Genomic DNA, 24,134 nt, shown 5'->3' on the forward strand with positions numbered 1-24,134 from the left:
AGCCAAACCATTAGATTCTATTTTCTAGGTTCTATTTTCATCTTTCCAATTATTTCATATTTGAAGAATGAAAATACTGAATGCTGGTAAAGTTGTTATAAAACAGGCCTGTGACCCTCTGGGAGTATAACCTGGTTTACACCTTGATATATATAAATATATCAAGAGTCTTAAATTGTTGTATTCCTTAATTCAGTAATTCCACTTTTAGGATTATTTTCTTTGAAGAAATTCTTAAATATGAAAGTCTTAATATTCAAAAATACAGCTATCAAAAAATTGTTTATAAAATAAAATTAAAGATATCATGAATGATAATGCAATTAAATGTATTATGGCATATGATTAAATGTTGGTTCATGTTTAAAAGGTTTGTAACACATAATTATGAGGGAAAATAAACATATCATAATTTTTGTAAAAGATGGGTATAAAAGTAAATATATGTGCAAAAACATTAACTCTTTGTCTTTGGATGATGGAATATGGGGTAAATTTCCTTTTAAAATATGTGTTCTACATGTACATGTTTAAATTTTATACTAAAAAAAAATTCAAAATACTTTAGAAAATGCCAAAATAATATATTTACTTTTATAACAAGTCACATTTTTCTGCCTCTGTGAAAAACATACATGATAAAAATTGTTGATTTGCATTTCTGCCCTGAACCACATACATAATTATAAATTCATTACCCAAGTAGAATGGTAATATATATATTTCAAAAAGCTTTTATTAAAAAAAAATGAAAATTTTTTGTTTTAGTCATCATGTTAGAAGAGTATCTGCAGCTTATTTTTTATAGACCATTCAAAAAGTAAGTGATGATAAATAAAAGGATTGGGAAAAGTTGTAGTAATACAGAATTGTTATCACTGGTCACATTTTAAGTCTTACTAAAATTATACCTATCTGTAATCTATTTTTTTTTGCCTTTGTAATTCATTATAATTTGAGTGGTTTGTTTCAAGAAAAATTGAAATTTGTTATTGTGAGGAAAATGTTGAATTTTCTAAGTTGTTCTTAAAATATAAAGATTTAAATTCTTATTAAGCTACAAAGAGCATTCAGCATAGGTTGTCAAAGAACAGCTGTAACATGAAGAAAAATCATGAGGAATTAGTAATAGAGAAATGAGAAAACTGGAGCTAATCCACTGGGAATGCTCTCAGAGTATAGCAACTATTACTGAGCAAAAGCCTTCCAAGGGTGATTATGTTTGGAATATTTACATTTGGACTAAATGAGCACTAGAGGAAAGTACTTTGTAATTAGTAGTGGATTAGCTTGCTAGGACACAACTTTGCTTCCGCCAGCAAACATTAACTGTCCGCAGAATGTCTTTTTCCTAAGTAAATTTTAATTTTTTATGAGATAATTATTCACTTGTATGTCTCACTTGGCATGGAGAACTTTCTCCAGAATGCTTACAGGAGAAAAGTTACCCTGATTGCAGTGAGTTTGGAATCAATCAGGCTGGAATGGAGAGACAATTACGTACATTACAGTTTACTATTTTGAATCTCAGTGATTTAAGACTTGTGATCAGTCAGATCTGAGCGGGCTATTGTTTTCCTTTGAACCATCAAGGAAGAAAATGTAATGCAAATTAACATCATAAACAAGAATCTCCTGTGTTTTGCTATGAGAATTAAATCAGTTTTGCTTGAATAAGTGACACATGCTGGCAAGGAGGTGAGGAATAAATAAACTTGGGAAAAGTTGTAGTAATACAGAATTGTTATCATTGGTCACATTTTAATTCTTATTAAAATTATACCTATCTGTAATCTATTTTTTTAGAAGGGACGTGAAGGGACGTGTGCAGGGTCTGCTGCTGTAACTGCTGCAGATAGCTGGGCTCCAGAGATGGATAGAATCCCAAGAGAGCACAGCCTGGGCTCAGGTTCTCTGAATGCACTAGGGTCAACTGCTGCAGAATAAAGTAGGTGATTGTTAAGGGTGTTGCACACACAAAGACAGAGCTAGATCCTGGCACAAGCCCAGCTTTCTATGGTTGTATAAAACACATGATACAAATGTGATTTTTAAAAATATTTTTCAAAAGGGGGTGCCCAGTTTATTAGAGGGTCTATAAACCAAAGAATCCTTTAAGTAAGCATAGTCAGATGTTGGCCTAGGACAAATAGAATGCTACATTTGTTCTCTGTGAAATAGAGAAAATGTACCAGGAGAGCATCCCAAATTGACTTTCAGACCAATGGGTGAGACAGCTGTTACTCAGCAAAACATTCTGATGGTAAATTGAGATGAACTTAAAGGATGTATTCTTGGCACTTTGGGAATTTTTTAAAAAATTTATTTATTAATTAAAAAAACAAAGAAAATAAAACAACATACATAATCAGTAATTCACAGTATCATCACTTAGTTGCATATTCATCATTTCTTAGAACATTTGCATTAATTCAGAAAAAGAAATAAAAAGACAATAGAAAAAGAAATAAAATGAACACAGGAAAGAAAAAAAGATTATACCTACCATACCCCTTACTCCTTGCTTTCATTGATCACTAGCATTTAAACTAAATTTATTTTAGCATTTGTTCCCCCTATTATTTATTTTTATTCCATATGTTCTACTCCTTTGTTGACAAGGTAGATAAAAGGAGCATCAGACACAAATGTTTCACAATCACACAGTCACATTGTGACAGCTGTATCATTATTCAGTCATCCTCAAGAAACATGGCTACTGGAACACAGCTCTACATTTTCAGGTAGTTCCCTCCAGCCTCTTCTTGAATAACAAGATGATATCTACTTGATGCATAAGAATAACCTCCAGGATAACCTCTTGACTCTGTTTGGAATCTCTCAGCCATTGACACTTTGTCTCATTTTACTCTTCCCCCTTTTGGTCGAGAAGGTTTTCTCAATCCCTTGATGCTAAGTCTCAGCTCATTCTAGGGTTTTTCTCAATCCCTTGATGCTGAGTCTCCATTCATTCCAAGATCTCTGTCCCACGTTGCCAGGAAGGTCCACACCCCTGGGAGTCATGCCCCACATAGAGAGGGGTAGGGTGGTGAGACTGCTCGTTGAGTTGGCTGGAGAGAGAGGCCACATCTGAGCAACAAAAGAGGCTCTCTTGGGGGTGACTCTTAGGCCTAATTTTAAGTAGACTTGACCTATCCTTTGCGGGGGTAAGTTTCATATGAACAAACCCCAAGACTGGGGGCTCTGCCTATAGCTTTGGTTGTCCACACTGCTTGTGAGAATATCAAGAATTCAACTTGGGGAAGTTGAAATTCTCCCCGTTCTCACCACTCCCCAAAGGGGGCTTTGCAGATACTTTTCCACTCACTGATCGAGTCACTCTGGGATTCATCGGGGCATCACTCTGAACAAACCAGCAAAATCTCGTGTCCTACCTGAGATTCCAAGTACTTATGGCGTTCAAACTGTCTACATAAGTTATATTAGGAAATGCACTAGTCAAAATATAAATTTTGTAACTAATAAACATTTTTTGCTTTAGTCTCACACAGAAGGTGACATTTTAAAATATTAATTACACTTTGGGAATTTTTAATTTAACTTTTTTCATGGGGGTTTTTCAAAGATGACTCTCCATGTATCTATCACACCATGGAAATAATTATTAATTTGGTAGCATTGAATATTATTAGAGCTGTCACTGCAGGGTTTGTCTGTCTCTGTCACCATGTTATCTGGCACACCTAGCACAGTCTTGACACATCAAAGTGCCAAAAATATATTTGATGAATAAATTACTTATTATCACTTCAGATTAAAAGAAAATAAAAGGATTTAGTCCAGAAAAATGTAACAGACTAAGGCTGCTGGAATATTACACTCTAAGTGGTAGACCAATTTGGTTTAAGAACTGATGAAAGGGGAGTATGAAACAGAACAAATCAAAATCTAACCACTCGCCTGCAAAAAATAAAAATAAGAACATAAAAGGTTACTCTACCTTCCAAGGTCCAGAATGAAAGTAGAAATAAAACAACTCAGCAGGTACCAACTTTCTGAAAAATAGCAGAGAAGTATTTTGGATCTGTAAAGGAAGGGCAAATCAGAAATGAGGGTTGATCAATAGAATACATTAGCATATAGCAGATGCAAGAAAAGGAGGAGGATGTATGGGCAAATTGGATGAAGAAATCAGAAGTAGCTAGGGATGTGTGAAATAAGCAGAAGACAGGTACTGCTGAGGAAAAGAGAATTTGAAATGTTTTAGTTCAGAGAGTCTATCTGTTAACATATTTTTAAAACTGCAAGGAACAATAACCCAACTCACAATGCCTAAGCCAGTGTTGTCCAACGGAAATATAATGCAAGCCACAAGTGTAATTTAAAATTTTCAAGTAGCCACATAAATTTTAATAATACATTTTATTTAGCCCCTATATCCAAAATATTTGTATTTCAGCATGCCATGAACATGCAGACAGGCTAACATTTGATGGGTGTCTCTTTTTTGTATGCATGTTAGATTTGGTTAGATAGGAAAAATTATAATCACCAACCACATGTTCTCAATTGACTAGCATAAGCTTTTAAATTACAAAAAGGCTTGTGAACATGCTATATAATTAAAAGGTGTATTACTAATTATAATACTACAAACAACATTTGGAATTGCTTGAAGCTATTGTTTCAAGTCACGCTATATTCTTGAAAGCAAGTGTGCATCTAAAAAAACTACAATAAAGATTTTACTACTTCAGAGTTGGATCAAGCAAAATGTAGTTTACTAAAGGTAGCTGCCACAGCCTCCCCATCCTCATGTCCTGCCATAAGATTTCCCCTCACCAGATTACCCCAAGGGAATGGGCCTAGGCAGTCACATGTGTGCCTGGATGACCCTGACTATTCATCTGAATTGGATCATGTGTGGATATTTGATCCAAGCTGTGCTAATCAGATTCTCTCTAATAGAGAATTTAAACTAAAAGACAGATGGTTCAGGGCTCTCAAGCTCTGAGTAGGGGGCCAGGGTCAAATCCATGACAAGTCAAAGTAATCTACAAGTAGAAGCTTTTGGGAAGGAAAAACTAAGAAATTTAGGGAGAGGATTAGAGATAAAAGAGAACCTGGCTTGACAACTCTCATTTGCCAGGCCTGATTACTTCTTGGGATTGCTTTCTGTATTGCTTTGTGTCCTATATGTCAAACAATCCCTCTTTTTCCCCCTTAGAATTAAACATATTAGAAAATTTTTTTCTTCTGTTACCATATATACAATCTAACATTCCCCCTTTTAACCCTCAGATAGATTTTTCCGTTCTGTCGATTGCATTCATAATGTTGAGCTACCATCACCTCCATCCGTCACTAAAACATTTCCATCATTCCAAATAGAAACTCTGTACATTTTAAGCCTAAAGGTCTGTTCTAGTTTGCTAGCTGCTGGAATGCAACACACCAGAGATGGATTGGCTTTTAATAAAAGGGGATTTATTTTGTTCTTCAGAGGAAAGGCAGCTAACTTTCATCTGAGGTTCTTTCTTATGTGGGAAGGCTCAGGGTAATCTCTGCTGGCCTTCTCTCCAGGCCTCTGGGTTCCAACAGCTTTCCCCAGGGTGACTTCTTTCTGCATCTCTAAAGGCCTGAGCTGAGCTGTGAGTGCTGAGATGAGGTATGCTGAGCTACTTGGGCTGTCCTACGTTGAGCTCTCTCATTTAAGCACCAGCCTATTAAGTCAAACGTCATTCATTGCAGCAGGCACGCCTCTTAGCCAACTGCAGATGTAATCAGCAACAGATGAGGTTCACGTACCATTGGCCCATGTCTGCAGCAACAGAACTAGGTGCCTTCACCTGGCCAAGTTGACAACTGAATCTAACTACCACAACGTCCCACCTCATCCCCTGGTAACCTATACTCTAAATTCTGACTCTATAAGTTTGCTTATTCTAATTGTTTCAAATCAGTGAGATCATACAATATTTGTCCTTTTGTGTCTGGCTTATTTCAACTAACATGATGTCTTCAAGGTTCATCCAAGTTGTCACATGTATCAGAACTTCATTCCTGTTTATGGCTGAATAACATGTTGTATGTATATTCCACATTTTGTTTACCCATTCATCAGTTGATGGACACTTGGATTGCTTCCATCTTTTGGCAATGGTAATAATGCCGCTATGAACATTGGTGTGAAAATATCTATTCGAGTCCCTATTGAATCATATGGCAGTTCTGTACTTAGCTTTCTAAGGAAGTCAAACTGTTTTCCAAAGTGTCTGCACCATTTTATACTGTGACCAGCAATGAGTGAATGTTCCTATTTCTCTGCAATCCTCTCCAATAACTTATTTTCCTTTTTAAAAAAATAGCTGTATTTTACACTCACTTTGTTGTCTTTTTGTTGCTTTTGCCTGGAAGGCAAATTCTTGGAGGAGAGCTTCAGTTTACATGGAAAGGAAAATAAAAGACTAAAGAGTTTTAGCCAAAATTATTATATCGCCAGATAATTAGTCCTGTAAAATAGCTTTTATTTTTGTTTTGTTTTTATTTTTTTTAGCTTTTACTTTAATGAAGGAACTTTACTTTAATGTGGCTTAGTGGCTACTATATTGAACAGTGAAGATTAGTTCAGCCCTCTATTTTAATGGTCATAAATTGAGGCCCAGAAAAGTCATGTAACTTTTCTAGGATTATATAGTTCCTTAGAGGCAAGATCAAGATTAAATTCACATCTCCTGATTATAAAAAATGCCCTGTGCATTATACCATATCATATGTGTGTGTAATATTTATCTATTTATTTATAAAGAAAAACAAGCATTTTAAAATAAGTGCTATAATATAAGCTCCATGGAGGCAGGAATTATTTTCTGATCCACTGACATTTCCCTAGTGCCTAGAAAAATGCTGATATTAGGTGCTCATTAAATATTTGTTGACTGAGTGAATACATGGGCAAAAATTTACATGATGTCAAAATCATCAGTTATGTGATTATTTTAACTGCATATGAGCTAAATGCCTTAAGGAGGCACTATATCTTGTTCACTGTCTTTTCTCTAGAACCTAGAACTTGGGTCTGTATCAATGTTTAAATAGCTTTTTAAAATAGTTTTGAAGTGGTGAATGATTTGTACCATAAACTTTATTTTGATCAGAGGCAGCATGATGTGGTAGAAAGAGCACCACACTAAGATAGGTGGGCTGGTGGGCTAGTTTGAAAGGAGGTATGCCCCCTAGAAAAGCCATATTTTCATCAAAATCCCATTTCATAAAGGTAGAATAATCCCTATTCAATACTGTATGTTTGAAACTGTGATCAGATCATCTCCCTGGATGATGTGATTTAGTCAAGAGTGGTTGTTAATCTGGATTAGATGACAACATGTTTCCACCCCTATAGGTGGGTCTTGATTGGTTTATTGGAGTCTTATAAAAGAGGAAACATTTTGGATAAAGAGATTTGGAGAGAGCAGATAATGCTGCAGCACCATGAAGCAGAGATTCCACAAGCCAGCAACCTTCGGAGATGAAGAAGGAAAATGCCACCCGGGGAGCTTCATGAAACTGGAAGCCAGGAGAGAAGAAGCTAGCAGATGATGTTATGTTCACCACGTGCCCTTTCAGATGAGAGAGGAACCTTGACCGTGTTCACCATGTGCCTTTCCAGAGGAGGTAGAAACCCTGTGTCCGACATGTGACCTTCCAGCCGAGAAAGAAACCCTGAACTTTACTGGCCTTCTTGAATCAAGGTATCTTTCCCTGGATGCCTTTGATTGGACATTTCTACAGACTTGCTTTAATTGGACATTTTCTCAGGTGTAGAACTATAAACTAGCAACTTATTAAATTCCCCTTTTTAAGAGCCACTCTGATTCTGGTATATTGCATTCAAGCAGCTAGCAAACTAGAACAGCTGGTGTTAGAAAGAAAGCTGTACCTGAAAGAGAATAAATGCTCACCCGATTGTGAAGAAGAAAATAATTTATTCATGATCTTGCAAAAATGGCAAACAAACAAAATGTGGTGGCTGGCACGCCGAGCAATAGAATGCCGCAAATTTTATACCCTGAGTTTAGCATGCAGGTCCCAACCTTGTTTCTCCATTGATTGGATTCCCCAGAGATTATAGCCTATCTGAATAACCTAACTAATTTAAATTTTCTGCTGAAGTTTCTCGCTTTTAATTATGCTTTACATCACTTACCCTGGCCATTACTTGTTTTAAACTTGTTTTTGCCTATATAAGTATTAGGTGCCAATTCTAGGCTTGCTTCAGAGGCCCTCTCCTTCCCCTACCTGCAAGACAAGTTTGAGTTATTTTGCAGCCCTTTGTTTAGTTAATTCAGTTTTTCTCATCTTGCACCATCTTGTGTGAAAGCTAAACTTAATTTTACTCATACAACTGGGCTTGGGTGTCAGCCATGCAACTAACTCACTTAGCAACTTAGAATAGGTCCTTTTAGCTCTCTGGGTAACTCTAAAATGAAAGGTTGAACTGTATTTCCAATCTCCAATTCAATTCTAATACTCTAAGGTTAATTTCCCCATGCCCTTGCCAAAAATAATAATAATTTTGCAAGATTCCAGGTATAAGAGCATACTTAGTAATTCATTGATTTTGAAATGTATGTCAATCTTCTGAAAACCTCATTATATCACATAGGTCATGAGAGAGCCAAGCCACAAAGTTGAGTTATGACTGGTCTAAGCAACAGTTTTTATCAACTAGGTCACAAAGATAAAATGTTGAAAAAAGAGACACATTGGCAGTGGCATAAAATAAATCTGTAGCAAATTTTTGTGGCCCCTGCAGCTAAATGTGAAGCATATTTGGACAATATGCTCAATCTGAGAACATTAGGATATGAAGGATTGTGTGATGTCACTGAAATGACAATGTTGTGTGTGCCATAATAGTTCTACTGCTGTCTAAACCGTTTTCTGCATAAAACTGACCATTGTGATAAACTTTACTTAGTTTTGAGTTCCCCTTGTACTAAGGTATGACTATAAAACCAATGAATAGCCAACAGAGTCATTTTTTCCATGTACTTCCCATCTTCCCTCCAATCTGAGTTGTCAATGAATGGAAATAATAGCAATGATTCATTTTATTCTTAGATGGCAGTGAGTCAACTTGTGAAATTGTTTTATAAAGGCATATTTCATTGTGCTTTGCTTTATTGAGTTTTGCAAATATTGCATATTTTTCAAATAGAAGTTTTGATGCCGGACAAAGGTGATGAATTCTCTGTCTGATGCACTCAATAACCAATTTCTGAGACACTGCGTTTCAAAGAAAGAAAGAGTTTATTGCTAGGCATGAAACAGGAGAGCAAATGGCCTATTGGCCCCCAGAATCTGTCTTTGAATCTAGGGGGTACAAGGTTTTTATGGATTCTAACAAAGGGAGATAAAGTCATTAAAATTTCAATAGCAAGAGTAAGTAGAAAGTAAGGGTGAGTTATCATTTCAATAGCAAGTGTCAGCAGAAACAGTTTACAAATAGAAAGAAGTGAAACTGGGCTGGAACCAATTAATTGCTAACTCAAGTTCCTTCCCCTAGCATTAGGGTATTTGCCCTTAAATTTTTTCCAAACTGAAAAAACAGACATGCATAAGATAAGAGCTTTTACAATCATTCTCAGATATCAGGTAGCTGGATTACAGTTCAGAGATTTCATGTATTTCCTTTGTCTACTCTAATATACCAGAAAGAAAAAAGAATACTTATATAATGTTTCAGCAGTCATAATCATTCATTAAATCCTAACTCCTTGGTTACAGATTTGTGGTAACCTTGTGTCAAGCAAGTTTATCAGCACCATTGTTCTAACAGCATGTGCTGTGTCTCTGTGTCACATTTTAATTAAGGTCTGTACATTATTTTTTCCAGACATAATGCTATTGCATATTTTACTGCAGTAAAGTATAAATATAACATTTATATATAAAAAAATTGTATGACTCATTTTATTGTATATTTGCTTTGTTGTAGTAGTCTGGAACCGAACCCATAGTATCTCTGAGGTATGCCTGTACTTAGAGATTGGGAAAAATTTGAAATCTGAAAGTCAATTAGGTCAACACATTTGTGGTTTTAAACTATTTTCTGTGATTTTTAAAAGATTTCTTCTGTTGTAAATTAATTGGAATTCAAATTTGACATTTAAGATAAACAGGGTTGAAAGGCAACAATGTCAAAGGAAGCGTAAAAATTAAAAAAGCTATGATGTTACTCCTCTGTGGCTTTAAATATGCTCCCTCTTCTTGCATGAACTTCCTTCCCACTTGTTTCTCTGTAAAATTCCTTTGTATCCTTTAAAACCAAGTGCAGGTGTGAATGCCTGTTACAGAATTGTTTACAGAATTTGCCTCACTGCCCTCAGATAGTCAACCACCATATTGCCCCTTGGCTTGGCCAAGTGACTTGTTTTGTCAATCAGAAAATAACAAATATAATAACAAGCATGGACTTTAAAAGTGGTTACACATCGAGTCTTACTCTCTCTTACTGCTTTTGGAACTCAGCCACCATGTAAAGAATCCCAGGCCAGCTTGCAACGTCTTGGAGATACATGAACCAGTTTCCTCTATCACTCCAGCTATCCCCATCTATGTGAATGATGCTGTTCATAACCAACCAGACCCAAGTGAATCACCAGCTGTATTATGGCCATGTGAGTGAGTTCAGGAAAAAACTACCAGATGTGCCAAGCCAAAATTGCCATTCTACAGAAACTTGAGGTAATACATGATTTTGCTTTTAAGGCACTATGTTTTGGAGTGGTTTGTTATAAGAAAAATGAACTGATATAGATATTTGTGTCTATAAGTTGGGTGTTTGTTGCCATAAGAAATATCTAAAGCATGTGTCATTTCCTAATATAACTTAGGTGGACAGTTTAACTGAACACCATAAGTACATGGAACCTTGAGTAGGGCATGAGATTTTGTGGGTTTGTCCAGAGTGATGCCCCAATAAATCTCAGAGAGATTTGAACAGTGAATAAAAAAGTAATTGCAAAGTTCCCTTGGGGGAATGGTGAGAAAGGGGGAAAATTCAACTTCCCATGTGGAGAATTCCTGATATTCTGACAAGCAGTGGGGACATCCAAAGCAATAGGCTGAGTCCTCAATCTTGGGGTTTGTTCATATGAAACCTATCCCTGCAAAGCATAGGCTAAGCCTACTTAAAATTAGGCCTAAGAATCACTCCCAGAGAACCTCTTTTGTTGCTCAGATGTGGCCTGTCTCTCTCAGTCAATATGACAAGTAAACTCACTGCCCTCCCCCTCTCTACTTGGGACATGACTTCTAGGGGGTGCAAACCTTCCTGGCAAAGTGGGACAGAAATCCTAGAATGAACTGGGACTCAGCATCAAGGGATTGAGAAAACCTTCTCAACCAAAAGAGGGAAGAGAGAAATGAGATAAAATAAAGTGTCAATGGCTGAGAGATTCCAAACAGAGTCTAGAGGTTATCCTTGAGGTTATTCTTACACATTATATAGATATCACCTTTTTAGTTAAGGTATATTGGAGAGGCTGGAGGGAAGTGCACGAAAATGTGGAGCTGTGTTCCAGTAGCCATGTTTCTTGAAGATGATTGTATAATGATACAGCTTTCACAATCTGACTGTGTGATTGTGAAAACTTTGTTTCTGATGCTCCTTTTATCTATGGTATGGACAGATGAGTAAAACGTTAGGATTAAAAATAAAGAAATTGCTCCTTTTAGCTACTTATCAACAGATGAGTAAAACATATGGAATAAAGATGAATAATAGGGGGAGCAAATGTTAAAATAAATTCAGAATGAAATGCTGGTGATCAGTGAGGGGGAAGTGTGGGGGGTATGGTATGTATGAATTTTTTTCTGTTTTCTTTTTATTTCTTTTTCTGAATAGATGCAAATGTTCCAAGAAATAGTCATGATGATGAATATGCAAGTATGTGATGATATTGTGAATTACTGATTATATATGTAGAACGGAATGATAAAAAATTATGAATGTTTGCATTTGATGTTTTTTTATATTTAAAAAAATTTAAAAATCAATAAAAAACAAATAATAAGAGGAACAAACATTATTAAATGTTAAATTAGTAGGTTGAAATGCTAGTGATCAATGAAAGGAAGTGGTAAGGGGTATAGAAACAAAATAGGGGAAACAAAGGCTAAAATATATTGGATAGATGGAAATACTAGCAGTCAATGAGAGGGAGGGGTAAGGGGTATGGTATGTACAAGTTTTTTTCTTTTTTCTATTTATTGCTTTTTCTGAATTGAAAAATTGAACAATTGCAAATGTTCTAAGAAATGATCATGGTGATGAATATACAACTATATGATGATATTGTGAGTTATTGATTATATACCAAGAATGAATGATCATATGGTAAGAATGTTTGTGTTTGTATGTTGTTATGTTTAAAAAATAAAAAACAAAGTATGTGTCAGTGGCTTTAGGACCACTCAGCAAATGGAAGCTGGATAATCAGTGGACAAAGGCTGTTAGCAAGCATTGGAACAGAAGCCAGAAAACTATTAACAAAGGTGGGGAAAATGGTGGTTTGGAGCTGTATGTATTCCTGAAAAATATGCTCTTAACTAATTCCTGTGGGTGTGAGCCCATTGCAAGTAGGACCTTTTGATGAGGTTATTTAAGCAGTGGTCTACATCAATCAGAATGGGTCTTAATCCTACCAATGGATTCCTTTTCAAGTGGAATGAAATTCAAACAGAGGGAGAAAGCCACAGAGGCATCAGCCAGAAATTGAACATCAATGAAAGAGAAGGGGGAGACCAGGAGACACTGCCATGTGCCTTGCCATGTGACAAGGATACTGGCCTCCAGAACCCAAATGCCACAGCCTTTGGGGGAGAAAATATTGCCTTGATAATGCCTTGATGTGGACATTTTTCCTAACGTCAATATCGTGAGCTAATAAATTCCCATTGATTAACCCAACTCATTTCATGATAGTTGCTTAAGCAGCCCAGGAAACTGGTTTTGGTACCAGGAGAATGGGGTTGAAAAATGAAACAGTTTTTCATCTCCATTCTCCCCAGGATGTATGTTTCTCAAAATAAAAGGAGACCTGAATTTGAAAGTTAAATCAAGGATGTGAAAAATTTAAGTTGGTGCCTACCATATTCTGTCAGCTAGGTGAAATGATTTCCAACTCTCTTAACAGCACTGTTTCAGAGCAACTTGATAAGAAATCTAAAGTAGAGAGAAGACTTTATTGAAAAGAATGTGGGGGTGTGTTTTGACTAATGGAGAGGACTATAATCCCATACACAGAAAACCTATGAAATTTTTAAGGTCCTTTGTACTAACTTGTATTAAAAGAGACCGAGATTGCTCCAGTTGAGAAAAGATCTCTGGACCTCGAGTTTTTATCAGTAAGAAATAGACTGAGAAAGTCCCTTAGCAGGAATTATGGTTCATTCATTTCCTATGAAAAAGGAGAACCATTATAGTTGGTGGAACCAAGAACCGGCCATGGAGCCATAGAGAAAATGAACCAGGGAGCCACTTCCTGGGAGCAGAACTAGGTCCTGATCAAGAAATAGTCTTTTCTTTCAGAGTAGAGGCATCTGGTAATGTTTGTTCAGCTGGATTTAAGAATCGTTATGGACCAATGACTCCATATACTTGCAATTCTTCCCTTTTTTAGGTAGGAATGTGTTTTGTGGTTATCCTGTCTCTATCGTGCCTTTGTATGCTGAGTATGTTGAAGACAGATAGCTCATTATTTTTTAGTTTACTGGTTTCTGGTTCAAAAGAAGCCTCACCCAAAGAATCACACAGAAGTAGCTTTTTCCAAATATTGACACCTGGACCTAATTTATATGACCAGATCGTGGTTTGTGAATCAGATGCCATAATGGGATGAGACTTTTAGGGGCAAGAGGTGAGTGTATTTTGCATGTCAGAGAGATGTGAATTATTATGGCCAGAGGTCAGACTGTGGCAGGTTATTTACACATTGGCTGCCATAAATTCTTTTCCTGCTGGTCTTAAATTTCCCACATGGAAGCATTTCTCAGTGAAGCACAAGTTCAGTGAACCTAAGCATTTCTCAGTGAAGCTAAGATGTTTTCTGTGCATTAAAAATTTATAAGGTGTTTATCATCTTTACCATTTATTAAATTACTACAATGGGCCAAGAATTATAAGTGCTTCCTATATATTATGTCTTATCTCATCAGCTCTGAGATTACAGATGAGTAACCAAAGCTAAGAAATTTGCCCAATTGCATTGCAAGTAGTAGAGCCAGGATTTGATCCTGAGCTATCTGGTTTCAAAGCTAGTATTCTTTCCAAACTGCCTTTCTTTCTTTCCTGTTCTCCAAATTCTTTCAATGAGGAGAGACTTCCAATTTACAATCACTTTTATAACTTATATGAAAATATTTATTTTCATTCATAATGATTTTCAAAAAAGACACAAGAGTCTCACAGGACTGAATTCTTTTAATACTCAAGATAGGATGATACATTATTTATGAAGGGCTAGGATATGCTTTCCACTTTTGTGGTGACTCAGAAATATCTGCCGTTGAAGGTGGGCTCTCTCTCTTTGATATCTGATCCATAATTCTGTCCTGGTACATCTCTTGCTGTGTCTGGTTTAGTGTCTTCCTCTTTTTCTGGATAAGATTTTCTGCTCTCTTCATTCTGAGAATTTCCATTTAGATTAATGAAATGGAATTTTTCCCTGGCAAAAGAACAAGGAAAAAATTAATTTCCAATAATGGGAAGATATAATATTAAGTCTGTTTATGAATGGAGGGATATATTTAGTTAAGATAATTGCTAAGGTTTTTTGTTTGTTTTTCATTGCTGCTTTTTCCTCAAACAAAGGAAAGGAACATTATTCTTGGAATTATTTATATGTTAACTTCCCAGAAATCAGAGAATTTCTTTTTAAGGTCTTTGTTCTCCAAATTTCCACAGTAAACTCCATTCTCTTGTGATTTGGAAAAGAGAAAATATCTCTTTAAAACATGAATTCAGTAATAATTAGGAGTACAGTGACCTTTATTCCTGGAAAAAGAAACTTTATAGAGATAAAACTGTAATGTATTTTCTTCAGTTTCTAGATGTTTAAAAATTCAATATTAGTTTGCAATTTCCTTGAGTTTGCAAATTCCTTATCTTTTAATACTTTCATCATAATATTTTACTAGAAAATTAATCAAGTATCTTAAATATTGCTGGAAAAGTTAAAGAATTAGAGCACAACCTCATAGTGAAATATGATGAATCATATTATTTACTATATTATAGTGCAGGGTCTCTCAATAGATGCATTATTAGCATTTTAGGCAGGAAAATAATTCCTTTGTGTGGGATTGTTCTGAAAACTGCATTAGCTTATTACCCTGTTCCCAAACCACTTAATGCCTGTAGAGCCCCACCGTGACTGTGATAAGTAAAAATGCCTGCACACATTTACGCATATCCTTGGGGGGTCTGGTATTGCGTCCAGTTGAGATTCACTGGTATAGTGCAAATTTGGCTGACCCAAAATTCTTTCCCCCCCGCTAAATTTCTCCCAACTAGTTATAGAGTCTCTAGGGAACATCTCACTTATACTCATGAAATAGTCCTCTCAACTCCCACCTGGCAATAGCTAATGTCCATCTCATTGCTTTAATTTTCAGCAATGATGTCCAATTTATCACTGCTGGTGCTTTTTCCTGCTGCATCTGTTTCCAGATCTAGATTTAGTTTCTTAAGGCTCCTACAAAGTACCATCAACTGCAGGGCTTAAAACAACAGAAGTTTGTTGTCTTACAGTTTTGGAGGCTGAAAGTCTGAAATCAAGGTGTCAGCAAAGCCATGCTCCCCCTTTAGAGGAGAAGCTTTCCTTGCCTCTTCCTAACTTCTGGAGGTTATGGATAATCCCTGCTGTTTCTTGGCTTGAGGCAGCCTAACGCCAAACTCTGCCAACAAGTTCACGTGATCATCTTTGTGTTCATGTCTCCTCTTGCTCTTATAAGGACACTAGTCATTTATAATTAAGGGACCACCCCACTCCACTATGACCGCACTTTAGTTTAATTCCATTGAAATGGCCCTACCTCCCCAAAAAAGTCATATTCTGAGATACTGTGGGCTAGGACTTCAACATATCTTTTGAAGGGGACACAATTTAAACCATACAGATTGGTATAACTTGCTGCTCAGCACCTACCTGTTCCCTCCTCCTTCCTATAGTTAGTATTAAGTGAGGTGAGTGCTATGTTGTCCTTAGTTTCATCGTGCCATCTTGTACTTACAATGTCTCACAGAGATTTGGGTAAAAAAGTTCTTTATTTACTTTTGAAATTCCTTTATTCCCCAACACACATACACACACACTCATGTGCATACATGTTCATATATACACATGTACTCCAGAAGGAGGCTATTGGAGTTTGTAAGGAGAAAACATACATGGCAGCTATGATGTTTTCTTGAACTTATACCCTTTCTGACCACAGCCCATTTTGTTGGGCTATATTGATACATATCATTATCAGGGGTTTGAGATATTTTTGGAAGGTATTTGGCGGGGAGATCCAAGAATGACTGTATTCTATTCCAATTTACATGCATTTTTTTTCTCCCTATGTTTCCAAGGGAGACAGAGACAAAGCTAAGAATGAGTAAAGAATCACTTTATCATTAACTGGAGTTGTTCCTGAAACTCTTAATACAGAACTTAACATAAAATGGTCTTGGGCACATGGTTGAAGGTCCAAAATATAAAAGGATTGGAGGGTTGGGAGCACTGAGAGAAACTTTCCTTAAGTCCAAGCCATAAATATAAGGTTCTTAAACATCTCTTGGCTGGCTCCATGAAATATGAACTGAAAATAGGAAGACGACAGAGTAAGATAACGGGGCTTCCTCCCATTCTACAGCATGAGTGAGAAAAAAGGAAAAAGAGCACACCAGAAAACACTAAGAAAGAGAAACACTAGATTTATAGATTTTTACATAGTACTTCAATCTCTAGGAGACATGGCCCAGTCACTGTTTAGGGATCTGACCATTATATAAGAAATTCTTATGCAGGAGGAGGATAGATGGAAAAGAAAGAATAGCATGCCCTCCACTTATCACAGAGCCTGTGTTCAACACTCTCCTTTCGTAGAATGATTTACTCCCCACAAGCGTCTCAGTTCCTACAGATTCTGGATTCCATGAGAACAGGGACCACTGAGGCAGAATGTGTGGGCACTCAAATAATTGTGGCTTAGAACGAAACTGAAATTCAACCATTAAACCTCTTGAATTGAGCATCAGCCCCTGCTGGACCTCTGGGTACATTGAAAATGCTCCCAATCCAAGTGCAGCCATACTTAAATTCTCAAGCAGAGATCCCACTATAATGTCAGCTTTTCAAAACTTAGGTGTCATCTCAACTATATTCTCATCTCATGCTTCCAATTGCTTATATTCTTCTACTGTTTCAAACATAACATGTCCAGAACAGAAGTATTAGCATTCTCCTCAAATCTGCTAGAAAGTCTTTTAAACTTCTTTATTTGTGGGAGCAGGTTGAGGAATCAGTAACATAATCATTTTTTATATAAACTAGGTGAGAACATTTGAAGTAATTTGAAATAATCTTTGACTCTTCCCTTTCTTATTTCATTTTAAGATATGAATTATTAGATATTAATAATTCCTTTTTAGTGACCTAATCTGTCACTAATTACACTGATTCCTTTATAAATATATATATATATATATATATTTTTTTTTAAATTATACTGTCTTCATGTTGTCATTACATTTTTATCAGGCTTTCACTGCCAAAAAACTAGATCAATCACCTACCTTGTGGATCAGTTTCTCCATGATTCATTTTGCTCTCCATCTAATTTATCCAAATGAATTTTCCATAAGACCACCATATACACCTTCTGTCTCTATTTTGCCAACCAGCCAGTGATGTGGCTCATTTTATAAATATCTATTTAATGTCTGTTATGTATTATACCTCATTCTTCCTTTTCTTTGACTTCTGTTTCTCTTTCTTCTTCTCATTGTTATTATTACACATTTAAAATTTCTACCTATATATATTATGAAGTTCTTTTTCATTCCACACTATCTCCTTTATCTGAACTTAGTAAGTTACTCTACAATAGTCAAAACTGTAAAGTTTGTAATTTATCAATTATCTCCACAAAATTATAAATCCTTAGAAGATTGAAATAATTTCTTACTCCATTTATATATTTTCTACAGTATCTGTAACAGGGCTTGTACATAATAATTGCTTATGAATAAATATTTATTCGTTGATTTTATTGAAAAGCTTATATTTCCATAAGACAGACCTGATTTTCTTTTAAATGACCTAGCTGGGATAGAATATATAGAATATCCATGAATTGATCTTGGCTGCTTTCTTACAGGCTGTGATATTTCATGATTTCTAAACAAAAGGATATCTCATTAACTTTTTTAGAGTTAATTTTTTCTCAACCTCTCAGCAATCCTTTAAGATGATATAGCATTTATTTCTGTAGACTGTCTATGCTATAAAAAAATCATAATGAAAGAAAATAAATCCATGTAAAAAGTTTGTAAAATTGCTTTTGTGGAATTAGATAAGCTAATTCTAAAATATGTATGAAAGGTGAAAAGGCCAAGAATAGCCAAGAAGAAAAAAGAATAGCCAATACATTCTTTAAAAAGAAATGTGGGGTGGGCAGCAGTGGCTCAGTGGCAGAGTTCTCACCTGTCATGCCAGAGACCCGGGTCCGATTCCCGGAGCCTGCCCATGCCAAAAAAAAAAAAAAAAAAAAAAGGAAATGTGTATACAGAGGTGGAAAAAATTTATCCACCAGAATTTCAAGATTACTTGAAGTTTCACTAGTTTGACAGTATGTTATTGGTGCAGGGATAGACAAATGAAGTGAAAATAGAGATCTCAGAGAGAGACTCTCACATATATCAAAGCCCAACAGAAGTCAGAATTCTAGAGTCATTTAAAAGCAATGGGCAATTTAAGAAACAACACAAGGGTGCACGGGTGGTTCAGTGGTAGAATGCTCACCTTTCATGCAGGAGACCTAGGTTCGATTCCCCGACCATGCACCCAAAAATAAAGAAAGAAAGAATTCCTAGACAACTCATTTTTATATGGACCCATATTTTTGCAACCTATAGGAAACTATCTTCACACCTTTTCCTTAAGAAATTATAGGAGACTGTCCTCTCAGCCTTTGTCTTAAGAAATCCTACATAGGACAAAAAAATGAGGCAGAATTCATAAAACACAGATAAATAACACTATTAAAATCAAGAACAGCTGTTTATTGAAAGACAGCATAAAAACTGACATAGCAAGCAACAAACCAGAAGGATGTACTCCAATGTATGAACAGGAACAAAAGCTTGTTATGATGTCTATATAAAGAGCTCAAACACATGAAAATATGCTAAACATTATTAGTCATTAGGGAAATTAAAACTACAATGAGATACTACATCACATCAACAAGGATGACTATTATTAAAAGGATGGAATATAATAAGTGTTAGAATGCAGAGATATTGGAACTCTAGTGTTTATGGGGATGTAAACTGGTGCAGCCATGTTGACAGCAATATGGTGATTCTTCAAAAAGATAAATGTACACTAACCATTTGACCCAGTGATCCGATTTCTAGGTATACACCTCTGCGGAGGTGTGGAACTGTATATACCCCAGAAAATTGTGTTCTTAGCTAATCCATTCCTATGGGTATAAACTTATTGTAAGCAGACCACTATTGATGAGATTACTTTGGTTAGGGTGAGGCCCAGGGGTGAGTCTTAATCCTCTTACTAGATTCCTTTATAAACGGGATGAATGCAGAGAGAGAGAAAGCCACAGAAGCAAGAAGCTGAAAGTGTCAACACCTGGAAGAGAAGGGAGAGAGCAGCAGGTGCCACCTTTACGCCTTCCCGTGTGCCAGAGGAGCCAAGGATTGCTGGCAGCTGATCTTTGGGAAGAAAACATTGAGACTCAATTTGGATATTTTTCTCAGCTTGGAAACTGTTAGCTAATAAATTTCTGTTGTTAATAGCCAACCCATTTCATGGTATCTATTTTAAGCAGCCTAGAAGACTAAAACACAACCAGAGAGAGTAAAAACAGGGTTGCAAACAGACACTTATACACCAATGTTTATAGCAGCATTATTCACAATAGCCAAAAGCTGGAAATCACCCAAAGGTCCATCAACAAATGAATGAATAAACAAATTGTGGTGCATATACTCAATGGAATATTATTTGGCCATAAGGAAAAATGAAGTTGATACACGCTGCAACATGGAAGAATCTTTAAAACTTTATGCTCAATGAAACAAGCAACACATATAAGGATAAAATATTGTATGATATAACTTACATGAGATGACTAGAAATTAGCAAATTCTCAGAAATAGAAAGCAGATTAGAGATTAAAGTCAATTGGGGAAGCAGAAAGATGGAATGTTTGCAAAAAGAAAAAGAAAAAAGAATTTACTCTTAGAAATGAGGGGGTGAAACTATATGACTTATGAGGTCTTTAATATTAATGCATATCTATTGAGCTCCTATATTCATGTATTCACTCATCCAATTAGCATCAGTAGGATACCCATAATGGGTCAGACTCTGTGTTAGGTCCTGGGGTTAAGAGATAAGACAAAATTCCTGACATCAAGAAGCCTACAAACATTCCATAAACACACAAGCCAAAACAAACAAACAAAAAAAAAAAAAACCCACAAAGAATTCCAGATAAAAGACAAGTAAACCAAGAGAAAAATAGGCAAAAAAAAACCATGGGTATGCATTTCACTGAAGAAGAGAAACTAATGAATAGTAAACATAAAAAGATGTGCAACTTTACTAGTAATCAGGAAAAGGCTGAAATAACACTTTACACCCATAAGATTGGCAAAATTTCTGAAGTCTGAGATTGACATATTAGTGAGTATGAGAAACAGCAGGAAACTTTGCAAACTGCTAATGAGAGGGTAAATCTGTCCAGCCCTTTAGAGAACTATTTGGCATTTTCTAGCAACGTTGAATATACCCACTTAATTCCCAGCAATTCCACTCTTGGATATTTATTTACCTTGACTAGAGAAACTCTCATATATGTGCAACAGGACACAGGCTACTAAAATATTCATCTCAGCACTGTTTTTAATAGAAAAAAACTGGAAACAACCCAAAGGACCATTGACAGGAGACTGACTAAATAGTAGTATATTCATATAATACAATACTTAAGATACAGCAGTGAAAATGAACAGACTATGGCTTCATGCATCCACTTGAGTGACTCTCTCAAATATCTTGTTAATGAAGAAGAACATGATAGAAGAATACATAGATTCCAGTTTCATTTATATAAAATTCAAACACATGAAAACCCCCAGCATCATATTATTTACAGATACACATATTTTTAAAAGCACTACAAAGAAAAATAAAGGAATGGCAAATCCATAAATCAAGATAAAGTTTACCGAGCTTTAAGTAAAATAAAATGGTCACTTGCACTGCGGTGTTACTGGGAGAAAATGATTTTCCAGAAAATAAAAACAATTGACCTGTAAGAGCTTTCTGACAAAATGGAAAAATGGAATATACCCTACAAAATTGCAGATAAGCAACATTGATGATAAACCAAGTTTGGATCCAGCAGCAATAGCTTATCAGAATGGACAATCATACCGTACTAATCAATGTATATCTACTCCCCATTTTGTAAGAACCGCCCTCCCATGTAAAATGGGAACTTAACATCTGCCAGTCATGATATTTCCTCATTTACTTCCATATTTGCCCTGCCTTTTCTTCCCCTCAATAGAGCTCCTTTCTATGTGCAGTTTGCTTACTAATTCATGAATCTTAAAAAATAAATAAATAAAATAATATCTTTTTCAGAATAGGGAACAAGGAGTTGGGTAAGGTGAAAAGATTAGTGATGATAGGGTTGGGTACACATAGGGGGCATCAAAATATGTTAGGGTATTAGAGAATAAACTTGGAATATGTCATTGGTAACAGAGACCATCAGGAGTGAGAAATAGGGTGTGGTAGTTAGATTTAGTTGTCAACTTGGCCAGGTGAAAGCACCTAGTTCTGTTGCTGTGGACATGAGCCAATGGTAGGTGAATCTCATCTGTTGCTAATTACATCTGCAGTCGGCTAGGAGGCGTGTCTGCTGCAATGAGTGACGTTTAACTTAATTGGCTTGTGCTTAAATGAGAGAACGCAATGTAGCACAGTCTAAGCAGCTCAGCATTCCTCATCTCAGCACTCGCAGCTCAGCCCAGGCCCTTGGAGATGCAGAAAGAAGTCAGCCCGGGGAAAGTTGTTGGAACCCAGGGGCCTGGAGAGAAGACCAGCAGAGACCATCCTGTGCCTTCCACGTAAGAAAAGAGCCTCAGTGGAAAGTTAGCTGCCTTTCCTCTGAAGAACCAACAAAATAAATCCCCTTTTATTAAAAGCCAATCCGTCTCTGGTGTGTTGCATTCCAGCAGCTAGCAAACTAGAACATAGGGTAAGATAATGGGTAATTGGAGCTGAAGGGATACAGACTGTGCAACAGGACTAGATACAAAAACTCAAAAATGGACAGCACAATACCACCTAATTGTAATGTAATTATGTTAAAACACTGAGTGAAGCTGCATCTGAGCTATAGTTTTTTGTTTGTTTGTTTGTTTGGGTTTTTTATATATATATTTTTTATTTTTTATTTTTATTTTTTTCTCTATATTATCATTTTATTTCTTTTTCTGTTGTCTTGCTATTTCTTTTTCTAAATTGATGCAAATGTACTAAGAAATGATGATCATACATCTATGTGATGATATTAAGAATTGCTGATTGCATATGTAGAATGGAATGATTTCTAAATGTTGTGTTAGTAAATTTTTTTTTAATTAATAAAAATAAAAAATAAAAAAAAATGAAAAAAATATATATGTTAGGGTTTTCATTCTTAAGCAAGTTGTGGGTACATATTCCAACCCAGCTCTTGGAGGGATTGGGTTGGGGCAACCACAAGACCAAAGGACATGCCAGGCACAGTCAGACATGAATTTTATTAGGACTTACAAACAGGAGAGAGTCTCTGGTGGCAGCAGCCTGGAGAATGGAAGTGCTCCACAAAGGTGGGAGTGCAAGGGGCAGCAGGTAAGTGTTAGGACAAGGATACTTCATAGGATATTCCATAGGGTGTGAGGACAGAGTTTCAGCAGGGTCTCATGACACAGGGGTAGGAGATTTGTTATCAACATACACAGCAGGGGAGAAGACTTTTAATACTTTACAAGATAAGTGGTTTGCGATACCATTTGTACATTTTTTTTTCCTCCCTGAGGAGGTCAGTTGATCTTTGACTTCCGTCCTGGTCACATAGGCAGATACGTGCAGCAATTTACTCTCTATATGGAGCCGGGAGCCCAGGCCCTGGGTTTCCATCATACAAGCATGTTCATTTTATTTCTTCTATAAATTTGTACTGTTCTTATACATTTTATATATTCTTTATATATATGAAATCATTCAAAATGATTTTTTGTTACCATATGCTATAGATATTTAGCTAAATGACTGTGCTTCTGGTATGTATCCAGATTCTAAAGTATATTTATTTGCCTAAATTGTCTGGTTAAGTACCTACAATCGTCACTTCAGCCCACTGTCTGCTTTGTATACATGGTTCCAGTGACTGTTTATAAAAAGAATTCACTCCTCACTGCTCTATCTTCCTTCATAGAGAATTTATACCTAAACCCTGTAGATGGGAAAATCAAAGGGGATACGCAGAAAAAGGTAGGGATGGTAGTTTTGCTGAAATTAAGGGCTAGAATGACTTATATTAGCTCTGTACATAAATACATTGGGAGATTTCCACTTTGCTTTGTGTTGGTGGTAATGGTCCACATGGCTACAATTTTAAACTAACATTTTAAAATATCATCCCCTTGCCCCCTCCTTTTTTACAACTCTCCCTGTACTATCTTGAGGAGCATATGGTAGTTCCAAGAAAAAGCCAAGTGAATATCTGAAATATTAATGCACCAAAGCTGCAGTCATCACAAGAAAAAAGAAAACTGGGAATCCAGCAATCTTCTAACACAACAACTGTTGCCTGCC

The 24,134-nt window shown here is 36.1% G+C and overlaps 1 long non-coding RNA gene across 2 annotated transcripts in view; it reads left to right on the plus strand.

Moving 5' to 3' along the window:
* LOC143684887 (uncharacterized) overlaps positions 1-24,134 on the plus strand; it is a 67,048-nt gene that overhangs the window by 25,641 nt on the left and 17,273 nt on the right. For both annotated transcript variants that reach the window (XR_013176236.1, XR_013176237.1), the window contains exon 3: positions 10,495-10,710. This is a non-coding gene — a long non-coding RNA (uncharacterized LOC143684887). The remainder of the gene's footprint in view (positions 1-10,494; positions 10,711-24,134) is intronic.

Source organism: Tamandua tetradactyla, chromosome 5 (genome assembly GCF_023851605.1).
Source record: "Tamandua tetradactyla isolate mTamTet1 chromosome 5, mTamTet1.pri, whole genome shotgun sequence".
In the NCBI taxonomy this organism is placed as follows: Eukaryota; Metazoa; Chordata; class Mammalia; order Pilosa; family Myrmecophagidae; genus Tamandua; species Tamandua tetradactyla.